The following is a 12013-nucleotide window of genomic DNA, read 5'->3' as shown; positions in this document are numbered from 1 at the left end:
CCAAATCTGGTTGTACTGTTATATTCTGTTGAGATCTAATTTAATGTTCAGCACATACCTCCTGTTTCTTCTTCTTCTTCTTCTTCGCGGATGGATCACTTAGGACTACGCGTAATCAACATTTGTTGGCCTTCCTTTTCGCCCAGTATTCCTTCATAAGCAATGAATGGGCTGGCTTTCGTTGCGTAGACCATGTATGTTGGTTAGTTTTTCTCTCTTTTTCGTCAAAACCCCGTGTGTTTGAGATTTTTCTGATTTCCTTTCTGTAATGTAGATTTAGAGACCCTAATTCTCTCAGATCTTTTCCCTTCTGTTTGTATCAGTTCTGTTTTGTAGTTTTGTTCTTTAAGAACGTATGGATTTTGTGCGTTAACCTGTTTGAGTTCATTCTTTCTAAATGCCCCGTGAATTGGATTCTTCTCATGCGCACTGTGTCTGTTACTTTGGAGATATTTTTATATATTTCTGCATTGGGTTTTGGATAATGCCCACCATCTTTAGTTGTTGGTTCTAGAATTTTCCTCATTATTTTACGATCTTTCACTTCTAATTCCCCTTTTAGTGTTCTGCGTTGGTTTAGTGTCTCAGATGCGTAGAGAGCTTCAGGTTTAATTACTGTTCTGCAGTGTCGTATTTTGCAGTTACACGAGAAACTCTTTTTGTTGTAAATGTTTTTTGTTAACTGAAACGCCGTCTCCATTTTCTGGATTCTTGATCTGACAGATTTATTTTCATTACAATTTTCTGCAATCCATTCACCTACATGGTTAAATTCTTTTACTCGAGAACAAGAATTTTGGGAGAACAAAAAATTAAAAAATGAGCACATTTATTATCTTCAATCAGTTTTAAAGCAATTGAGGACAAAGCATGAAAATAGAATTGTCCTCAGAAAATGAGGACGTCTGGTCACCTTAGTTTAATGATTAAAAGTATAATAGGAGTTTTGCATTGTTACGCCGTTGGACGTCGGTGGGGGTGGTGGTGGTGGTGGGGGGGGGGGGGATATCGGGAAGATCTATGGTAGAAAAAAAAAAAGGAAGAGCGGGCGGCATTTTTCAGTTCTCGCCTAGAGCGACAAAACACCTAGCAACGGTCCTGGAATTAGTGAACGGATTGGATGCGTGGGAAGTTGTGTGTCGCACAGTTCAACGCATGCGACTGGACAGACAGGCTTACTAGAAACAGCACTTCACCCCGGCTGACAGTCACATTGGCGTACGCTCAGCGAGGTGGAGTGGAACAAGCCAGTTCCAGCCAGCTGTCGCTCCGCTCCAGTGTCTGTGCGGGCGGCGTTCAGTCGGTGCGTGCTACGTCGCTCGTAATCTTGCGTGGCCCCGTGTCAGCTGCACGATTTTCGCGAGCGGTACACGAACCCTCATTGCGGGGGAAGAGCGCCCTGCGCGGCGGTCGTGAATCGTGCCCGGGCGATCGCGTTACGCAAGCGCCGGGGGCAGCTTTGTTTCAATTTATTTCGGCCGGTGGCTACAAATTCAGCGCCGGAGCGAATAATATGTAAATGCGCGCATCAGTCAGGGCCGCGCCGCGGCGCGCCACGGGGCGCCATATGCGTTCTGCCTGTTCCCCCCTCTGCCCCTCTCCCCCTCTCCCACCTCCACCCCTCTCCCTCCCCCCTCCCAACGTCCCCTCTCACTCCACCAGCCCACAGCCCCTCATATCAACTCGCAGCTGTCACCCGCGGCACGCCTCAGATTCAGACGGCTCTGGGGCCCGATGTGCGTTTTATATAACCTGCAGCGGCAGCTCGCCGATCTGTGAACCTGGCCCAAATACGAAGCGAGGTTAGATTTACAAGAAAATTTCTATACAGCGGTTTTATACGTTTTTGAGTATTGGTCGGAAGTTTAAAAATGGGTCTGCTGTGCAGTCATCAGCCCGAAGAGTCGGTTCAAATGGCTCCGAGCACTATGGAACTTAACATCTGAGGAAATCAGTCCCCCAGAACTTAGAACTACTTAAACCTAACTAACCTAAGGACATCACACACATCCATGCCCGAGGCGGGATTCGAACCTGCGACCGTAGCAGTCGCGCGGTTCCGGACTGAAGCGCCTAGAACCGCTCGGCCACCACGGCCGGCGAAGAGTCTGTTCAAGGAACCCTCCACACTAGTCTGTCCTGTGGAAGGCTCATCGCCTTGCAACTTACATCCATTTGAACATGCTTACCGTTTTCAAGTCGGCATAGCAACTCCAACCGACGTCCATCATAACCTCGTTACTGTTTTTGTTGCCACTTTTGTAACTGAACGCCACTACGAGGAGCGTTCAGTAAGTAATACAACACTTTTTCTTCTCGGAAAGTTTCGGATGAGAAATACGTAATCCATTGCGTGACGTCGTGAAATATTCCCGTTTCAGCCCCTATAGTCCCGATAAGTTGCGGCGCTATACGAAGCCATCAAAATGGCATCTGCAACGGAGATGCAGAGACCTGTTATTGAATTTCTTTTGGCGGGAAGATACTTATAGGCGCTTGCAGAACATTTATGGAGACCTGTCATGAACAAAAGCACGGTGAGTCGTTGGGCGAGGCATCTGTCATCATCGCAACAATGTTGCACAACGTGTCCCATCTCCAGCGTGCCGGCCGGCTGCACACAGCTGTGACTCCTGCAATGTTGGAGCGTGCGGACGCATTCATTCGAAGTGATCGACGCATCAGAATCAAATACCTCACTGCACAACTAGGCGTCTCTGTCGGTAGTACTAACACACTCGTCCGCCAGTTGGAATTCCCAAAGGTGTGTGCCAGTTGGGCACCACTTTGAACCTGAAACAGAACGGAGTTTCATGGAGTGGCGGCACACACCCCCTACTCTGCAGAAAAATTGCAAAGTCGTACAATTAGCCAATAAAATCATAGCGACGGTCTTCTGGGAGTCTGAAGAGGTTATTATGTTTGGTGTCCTTCCCCATGGTGCAGTGATCTACTGCGAAGTGTATTGTGCTACCTTCAGCAAAGTGAACAAACCACTTCAGCGTCTTCTTCGTGACAAAAATGCAAACGAACTTCTCCTTCTCCAGGACATTAAAAGGCCCCACATAAATTTGCAAACTTCTTTGGATGGTTCTCCCTCATTTTTCCTACAAATCGGGTCTCGCATCTACCGACTTCCATGTGTTTCTTATATGGATATGGTGTCGGTTCTTTCGGACATGTCCGAAACAACAGACACCATTGATGACCTGCAGCCGTCTAGAACGAATTAAGAATTATATTAATACCTTCAGCTGCTGACGGGCGTTGATAAATATCAACGGGGACGGGTGAAAATGTGTGCCCCGACCGGGACTCGAACCCGGGATCTCCTGCTTACATGGCAGACGCTCTATCCATCTGAGCCACCGAGGGCACAGAGGATAGGGCGACTGCAGGGACTATCTCGCGCACGCCTCCCGCGAGACCCACATTCTTACCTTGTATGTCCACACACATTCGTAGTGTCCCACTCCAACGCACTCATTACTCGTGGAAGACATTCTTACCAAGTCCCGTAAGAGTTCGGGGAATATGTGTGCAACCGCACAGAAGAAGAAGGTCATGGACGAAGTTGTCACAACTATATACTAATATGGATATTGTGTCTGTTCTTTCGGACATGTCCGAAAGAACGGGCACCATTGATGACCTGCAACCGTGTAGAACGAAATTAGAATTATATTAATACCTTCAGCTGCTGACGGGCGTTGATATATATCAACGGGGACGTCTGCCATGTAAGCATGAGATCCCGGGTTCGAGTCCCGGTCGGGGAACACATATTCACCTGTCCCCGTTGATATATATCAACGGCCGTTAGCAGCTGAAGGTATTAATATAATTCTTAATTCCATCTGTTTCGTCCAGTGAAGTATGCACTCTGCGGGAAGCAGTACGTGGATAATGGGGAGCTTATTGGTGCAGCAAGACGTTGACTCCGATGTTGACCAGTAGAGCGGTACCATGACGGCATAAGGGTCCTCCCATTAAGGTGAGGCAACGAAGATTATGTTGAAAAAATAGGGTATAATAGACGAAAGAGTGAGAAATAATATGGTACGTTGGATCCTGAATAAATCAACTTGCTTTCAGAAGAATAATGTTGTATTACTTATTAAACGCCCCTCATATTAATTCATCCCAGACATCCATGGTAGCAGAAAACTTCTACAGCTGATTAAGGTAGCCCTTGCACACTGTGACTGTTAAACACTTCTTTGACAGGGTGCACTAAATCAGAAATGTGGCAGCATAGTAAGAAATGCCAAATGGCTTCTATCAAGAATATGATACGTATGGTATATTTAACTTTGGTACCGTTTGATGCATGGCACTTATTGTACTAAACGTAATACAGTGAAATCTAAATAGCTTTGCTTTATCTTCGCAGTCTATGATATTCTCCTTGTAACTGAATGTAATGTTGCAGACACTCTGGGTTGGTTCAAGTTCTCATTATACAGAAACTGTGAAGTCTGAAGGTAGTCCTCAGAGGTCCGTACTGAGCGGGACGCGGGCACTGATCTGAAGTAACCCAATTGCTAGTGTTGAACTGTGTGTGTGTGTGTCTGCGGCGCGTAGTGTTTAGAGCCAGTCGGCTGAAGAATATCCGTGGCCACCCACCCCCACAAGGTGGGAACAGTGTGGTCCAGAACTGACAGAATTCCTTATTGTCTGCCTGCTCTGTCAGAAGCTGTATTTGTGGTAAGGTCTTATAGGACCAAGCTGCTGAAGTCATCGGTCCCTAAGCCTACACACTCTTAATCTAACTTACGCCAAGGACGACACACACACACACACACACACACACACGTGCCCGAGGGAGAACCTCCGACAGGGAGGGGGGGAGGGTGGGGGGTGAAGCCGCACAGACCGTGACAAGATGACTAAGACCGCGCGGGGTAGCTGTATACGTCGTGCTGAAGGCAGGGCAGGCAGAAGCAGGAAGAGGTTCGTAGAGAGCCTGTATACAGAGAGTGGCCATAGGTGAAGTTGCCCGTGATTGGTTGATTAGTTATGGCAGAAAAATGGCGCCCAACGTCTCTCGCGCTTCCTATGTTCGCCGTGCTTTTGAGTTGAATTGAAGTACAGAGGACTTTTGGAAACGATTAAAAGGTATTTGAATTATTGAGAGACTTGTTATGCGTTGTGCATGCATATTCGATTTAGTTGTATATCGTTTTTAGTACGTAATTAGCGTTTGTGATCTTACATATGAGTTGAAATAACGAAGCGTTTTTTGATGAAGTGGGTAGGCCCACATGTTTGAAGTAAGCACGTTAGTAATTGTACAGTATTGTTTTTGACATCTGTAATTCGTTCTGCAGACCTTCGTAAATGATGCCAGCTTGTGCTGCATTTGGTTGTTCCAATAGATGCGAAGGTGCATTTCGCGTGTTAGCATTTCCACGGAATGAAGAAAGACGAAAGCAGTGGGCAGTCGCAGTCAACAGGGCTGACATAAATCAAACAGGAGCCTTGTGGAAACCAACCAAGTACTCTTATCTATGTGAAGTAGGTCGTTTTTGCTTCTTACTACATATAAAACAACTTGCAATACACATAATTACATTTGAAAACAGACCTGTAAATTGGCTGTGTGAAAATTACTGTCACACATTATTCTTATAAACGAAGGCATTTAACGAATGATTTCGCCATATTCTCTTGTGCTTCTGATTCGGTTTGTGTGTATTCCACTACTCCACTACTGGCCATTCAAAAGTTCCCCCCGCAGTTTGGCAGAAAAATGGCCGCCGTATCGTCCGGTTGGCCACTCTCTCCCTATACAGGCTCTTTAGAGCTTCGTGTTTGTGAGCACCATCTAGGGGCTGCTGCCCAGAACTGAGAGACACCAGGCAATTCGTCGTGCCTCTGTGGTGGCGGCCTCTCACGGTATTTGCTGTGTACCTCTTATTTGATGTACACTAATGGCCGTTAAAATTGCTACACCAAGAAGAAATGCAGATGACAAACGAGTATTCATTGGAGAAATATATTATACTAGAACTGACATCTGATTACATTTCACGCAATTTGGGTGCAAAGATCCTAAGAAATCAGCACCCCGAACAACCACCTCTGGCCGTAATAACGGCCATGATATGCCTGGGCATTGAGTCAAACAGAGCTTGGATGGCGTGTACAGGTACAGCTGCCCATGCAGCTTCAACACGATACCGCAGTTCATCAAGAGTAGTGACTGGCGTATTGTGACGAGCCAGTTGCTCGGCCACCATTGACCAGACGTTTTCAATTGGTAAGAGATCTGGAGAATGTGCTGGACAGGGCAGCAGTCGAACATTTTCTGTATCCAGAAAGGCCCGCACAGGACCTGCAACACGCGGTCGTGCATTGTCGTGCTGAAATGTAGGGTAACGCAGGGATCGAATGAAGGGTAGAGCCACGGGTCGTAACACATCTGAAATGTAACGTCCGCTGTTCAAAGTGCCGTCAGTACGAACAAGAGGTGACAGAGACGTGTAACCAATGCCACCCCATACCATACCATACCATCACACAGGGTGATACGCCAGTATGGCGATGACGAATACACGCTTCCATTGTGCGTTCACCGCGATGTCGCCAAACACGGATGCAACCATCATGATGCTGTAAACAGAACATGGATTCATCCGAAAAAATGACGTTTTGCCATTCGTGCACCCAGGTTCGTCGTTGAGTACACCATCGCAGGCGCTCTCGTCTGTGTTGCAGCGTCAAGGGTAACCGCAGCCATGTTCTCCGAGCTGATAGTCGATGCTGCTGCAAACGTCGTCGAACTGTTCGTGCAGGTGGTTGTTGTTTTGCAAACGTCCCCATCTGTTGATTCAGGGATCGAGACGTGGCTGCACGATCCGTTACAGCCATGCAGATAAGATGCCTGTCATCTCGACTGCTAGTGATACGAGGCCGTTGGGATCCAGCACGGCGTTCCGTATTACCCTCCGAAACCCACCGATTCCATATTCTGCTAACAGTCATTGGATATCGATCATCGCGAGCAGCAATGTCGCGATACGATAAAAGGCTACAATCCGACCTTTATCAAAGTCGGAAACGTGATGGTACGGATTTCTCCTCATTACACGAAGCATCACAACAACGTTTCACCAGGCAACGCTGGTCAACTGCTGTTTGTGTATGAGAAATCGGTTGGAAACTTTCCTCATGTGAGCACGTTGTAGGTGTCGCCACCGGCGCCAACTTTGTGTGAATGCTCTGAAAAGCTAATCATTTGCATATCAAAGCATCTTCTTCCTGTCGGCTAAATTTCGCGTCTGTAGCACGTCATCTTCGTGGTGTAGCATTTTTAATGGCCAATAGTGTAATTAAGCCTTGGTCTCCATCTACAGTTTTAACCTTCTCATCCACACTTCCCTCCATTATCAAATAAATTAACAATTCTTTGACAACTGAAGATGTGTTTCCTGTGGCTCTATTTCCTCTATTAGTCAAGTTGTGCCATAAAGTCTTTTTCTTCCCCATTCGATTACTACTTCTTCTTTAAGTACACTGGACAAACAATTAGTCACCTGCAGGGTTCTTCACACTTATACTGTGTAACTCCGCCTATAGCGTTCAGAACGGCTTCAGTTCGGTGAGAAGTGTGTCTCCAAGTTTCTTCAGGTATGCGATATTCAGCTGAAGCTATTAAATGATGATTAGATCTAGTAGATCTACCAAATCTCGAGTCTAGTCATAAATGTAAGTGAACACGGACGTTAAACAGTACAGATAAGAAGAGTATAGCGTTTTCTAAAGTGCAGGGTTACAGTAGCATGGCATAGATAAGATGGGTGGGTAGGATAATCAATGAAGATATACTGGACCGACTAAGGGAGTGATGGGCTTTATGGCACAATATGGTACAGCTAACTAAAATAGGGGATAGGTTGATTGCACACATCCAACCTATCCCGAGGAGTCAAGGAATTGTCAATTTGGTAACGAGGCGAAATGTGGCCAGCAAAAATTTTAGCGAGAAGCTGAGGTTCGACAGTAGTAAGCAGGTTCAAGTGGATGTAGGTTGTAGTAGTTATGCTGAAATGAAGATGCTTGCAAAATATAAACTAATGTGGAGAGCTGTACTAAATCAGTGTTCAGACTGATTACTACTAAACAACGACTGAACTGTAGCAATGTCTCCATCCTGACTACATTTTCCGTTATATTCATCTGAAGCTAACTTGGTGAGTCACTTATGGCGTTCACGTCGTTCAAAGATGCTAAGTCCAATCGTGCTCAGAGCCTTTTGAGTCGGAGCCCTGTCGTTCAACTTCTTTTAAGCATTCTTATGACTGCTTTATATTAGTCTGGCAGCCAATTTCGTACACTCCAGCGGCCTGTAGTAGTTGGTCTTCCGTTGATCTTAAAAAGGCGTTCGTTTTTTGACTGACAGACCTTTACGTCAGACTATCTTTCTGACGCGATCGTCAGGCACTTTATGTACGGCAGATACACCAGGTGTGGTGCTGTGTACCCTTTATCTTTTATTTCTGTTGCTTTCTTGCGCATCCGAGCTCTGTTTACTGACTTCGCGTCGCAGCTGTTTGTTTCTGTAACCAACTGAATACTTTTCTTTTATTGGTAGCGTCACTGATTCATTAAGTTCTAGCAGCCAGCATGCTGAGAAGTGTTTTTCTGCGGGGTTTTTGTGCGAATACTAGTGTAGGTATCTCACAGTATTTATGGGTTTTGTATGTAAAGAGTGCCCTAATTTTCGTTGGGTCGTCAGCAGATTAGCACTTTTTGGAACGGCGAACTGCAAATACGCTCTCTTCACACAGTGAAACTGATTCTATGGTGGACATATTTTAAGTTACCTGTAGAAATTATGCACCTGCTCTTCCTCATCTGGGCAGACAAAGAATGTATCATCCACAAAGGGAACCAATGTGGTGGTTTCATACACGATCTTCAAAGAGTCCTTCCTTGGAAAGCTGCCATGAGTAGCTAACAGCTAGTGAGAGAGAACAACCCATATCTATAACGACAATTTGATTTTTAAAGGCCCCTCGCCACCTCAATTAGGTACACTGCAAGCAATGTTTTACCAACTCTTCTGTTTTTGGCGTGACTCTCTCCTCCAGCACGTCCCAAACTTCTTGTATTGGTACAATTACAATGATGGTTTTGTATCAAAACTCACATATATATCTGTCGAAGAAATCGTTATCTTCTGGAGTGTTGTCGTGTCTTCAGTCTAAACACTTGTTTGACGCAGCTTTTCACGTTAGTCTCTGCTGTGCAGTCCTCTTCATCTCTGCGCAAGTACTGCAGCCTACTTCCCTCTCAACCTCTTTGCTGTAGTCCAGCCTTCCGCTCTACAATTTTACCCCAAACGCGTCCCTCTAATTCCAACTTAACAATCCGTCGATGACTCAGGATTTCGCTTAGCAGTCGATCCCTTCTTTTACTGAAATTATATCATAAATTTCATTTCTCCTTATTCGATTCGGTACCTGTAATTAATTATGTGATTGAGCCGTGGTAAGCCGGCCGAAGTGGCCGTGCGGTTAAAGGCGCTGCAGTCTGGAACCGCAAGACTGCTACGGTCGCAGGTTCGAATCCTGCCTCGGGCATGGATGTTTGTGATGTCCTTAGGTTAGTTAGGTTTAACTAGTTCTAAGTTCTAGGGGACTAGTGACCTCAGCAGTTGAGTCCCATAGTGCTCAGAGCCATTTGAACCATTTGAGCCGTGGTAAAAATTGCTGTTTTGAAGAGTGCGCCGCAGCGCGTAGTGTGAAGCGGCCGCCCTCCGTTTCTGGCGGTGGCGCCGCTGTGGCAATCGCAGCTTTGGTGTCTCCCTCTGGTGGGAAAGGAGAAGGGTTGCCTGTTCACGTGCATTTAAGGGGCGCTACGAGCTCGCCAGTCGGTTCTCCAGCAGACCTTGTCTGAGGCCGTGGAGGCCCACGTCCCTACTGTCGCCATCCACCCCCACCGTCCTACCTTACCCCCACAGGGCGTCCTCCTCCTCCGTGAATCCCGCCGTCTCTACCGTGCCTTCCTCCACACGCGTGACCCGGACACACTACGACGCCACCGGCAACTCTCCAGCGACACATTCGTAATTTGCTCGCAGCTAAGAAACGCCGGGACTGGCGACAGACATGCACCCGTTTAAATGCTACCCTACCTATCAACTCGTCCAAGTTCTGGTCAGCCTTCCGTCGCCTTACCGGAACTAAACCCTCCCCCTACTATCCTCTTCTCCATGATGATCACCCCTTCCCTGACACCCTTAGTAAGGCCAATCACTTTGCCTCTTACCTCTCCGATGTCTTTTCCATCCACGACGATCCCCAGTTCGATTACTCCCTCTTCCCGGATGTCCGCGATCGAACTGACACCTCTGTCCCTTCCCTCGCTCCTGGTTTCCAGTACTTGGACAACATTGCACACACGGAACTCAACGCCCCTATCACTACACAGGATCTCATTGCTACACTCCGCACGGAACGCAACACCGCTCCTGGTCACGATCGTCTCACCTACCGTCACCTTCGTGAAGCTCCTGTCTCTTTCCTCTCCACCCTGGCCAGGCTCTACAATGTAGTCCTGTCCACCGGTTACTACCCCGACCTGTGGAAAACCTCCCGTATCCTGATGTTCCTTAAACCTGGTAAACCGCCGTCCGCCGTCTCCTCCTACCGTCCCATCAGCCTTACCTCGGTCTTCAGCAAGGTCCTGGAATCTATCCTTACCCGCCGCATTCACCAGCATCTCCGCCAGCACTGCCTCCTTCCCGTTACCCAGTGTGGCTTTCGGCCGTCCTTCTCTTTTGACGACCTTCTCCTTCACCTCACTCATCTCCTTTCCGAACAGCTTAATTTCCGTCGCTCCGCAATCTTCCTCTCCCTGGACCTCGAACGTGATTATGACCGCGTATGGCATTCCGGTCTCCTCTTCAAGCTCCAAACCTTCGCCCTTCCCATTAATTACGTCCGTCTGATCGGCTCCTTTCTCTCCCACCTTCCTTCCTGCGTCACCATCCATAACACGGATTCCTACACCTTTTTTCCCTCCGCCGGTGTGCCCCAAGGCTCCGCCGTCCTCTCTCCCCTTCTGTACCGTTTATATACGGCGGACATGCCGCCGCCGTCACCCCCCGTCCACCTTCTCCAGTTTGCCGATGACACCGCCTTCCTTGCCCTTGCCCCCACCCTGCAGCGCTCCCAACACCTTCTCCAATCCCATCTTGACCGGTTCACCGCTTGGTGCAACCAGTGGTTGCTCAAGGTCAACCCCTCCAAAACCCTGGCGATCATTGTAGGCAAAACCACCCCTTCCTTCCGCCTCCTTGATTTCTATCTCACCATCTATGGCCGTCCTTTCGCCCTCACCCCCAACCTTAAGTACCTTGGCGTCACCCTCGACCCCCCCCCCCCCCCATCTCCAGACAATCCAAGCCAAGGCACGCTCCCGACTCCGTCTCCTCAAGCTCCTTTCCGGCCGTACGTGGGGTCTGGACCCTCCACCGTACGCCACACCTATAAATCCCTCATCCGCCCTATCCTTTGTTATGCCCATCTGGCCTGGATCTCCACCCCCCCTACCTTTTACAAATCCCTTCAGATCCTGGAACGCCATGCTCTTCGCCTCGCCTATCACATCCGTCTCCCCTCCCCCACACAGATCCTGTACGATCTCATTCCGTTCCCCCACCTCCTCCTTTTCCTTGAAAGGATATGGATCCTGTACACCTCCCGCAAACTTGATCCTCCTCACCCGCTTGTCTCGCCCATCCTCTCCCACCCCCACCCGCTGCCGCACCTGTATTCCCGGTCTCCATCTCTTCACCATCCTTACCCTCTCCCAAGGTGGCTTCCGCCAGCTCCCCCTCCCTGATGATGTTCTCCTTCCCTCCATATACCCCTCCTACCAACTCTGATCCTCCCTCCCTCTTCCTTTCCTGTGTCTGTTCCTTTGGGCACCCCCCCTCCCTTTCTCCCCACTCCTCCCCCGGGCCTCCCCTACCCTGTCCCTCTACTCCTCCTCCCATCTCCTC

At 48.2% G+C, this 12013-nt stretch overlaps 1 protein-coding gene and 1 non-coding gene across 2 annotated transcripts in view; one reads left to right on the top strand and one right to left on the bottom strand.

The window, feature by feature from the left end:
- The window catches only part of LOC126413153 (uncharacterized), a 1175329-nt gene that overhangs the window by 342907 nt on the left and 820409 nt on the right, over positions 1 to 12013 (top strand). The gene's annotated exons all lie outside the window — the stretch shown is intronic.
- Trnat-ugu (transfer RNA threonine (anticodon UGU)) lies at positions 3302 to 3376 on the bottom strand. The gene has a single exon. It is a non-coding gene; the product is annotated as a tRNA-Thr (tRNA).

Source organism: Schistocerca serialis, chromosome 7, assembly GCF_023864345.2.
Source record: "Schistocerca serialis cubense isolate TAMUIC-IGC-003099 chromosome 7, iqSchSeri2.2, whole genome shotgun sequence".
NCBI lineage: Eukaryota > Metazoa > Arthropoda > Insecta > Orthoptera > Acrididae > Schistocerca > Schistocerca serialis.
The sequence above is the reverse complement of the archived record's forward strand: the minus strand, read 5'-3'. Positions and strand labels throughout refer to the sequence as shown.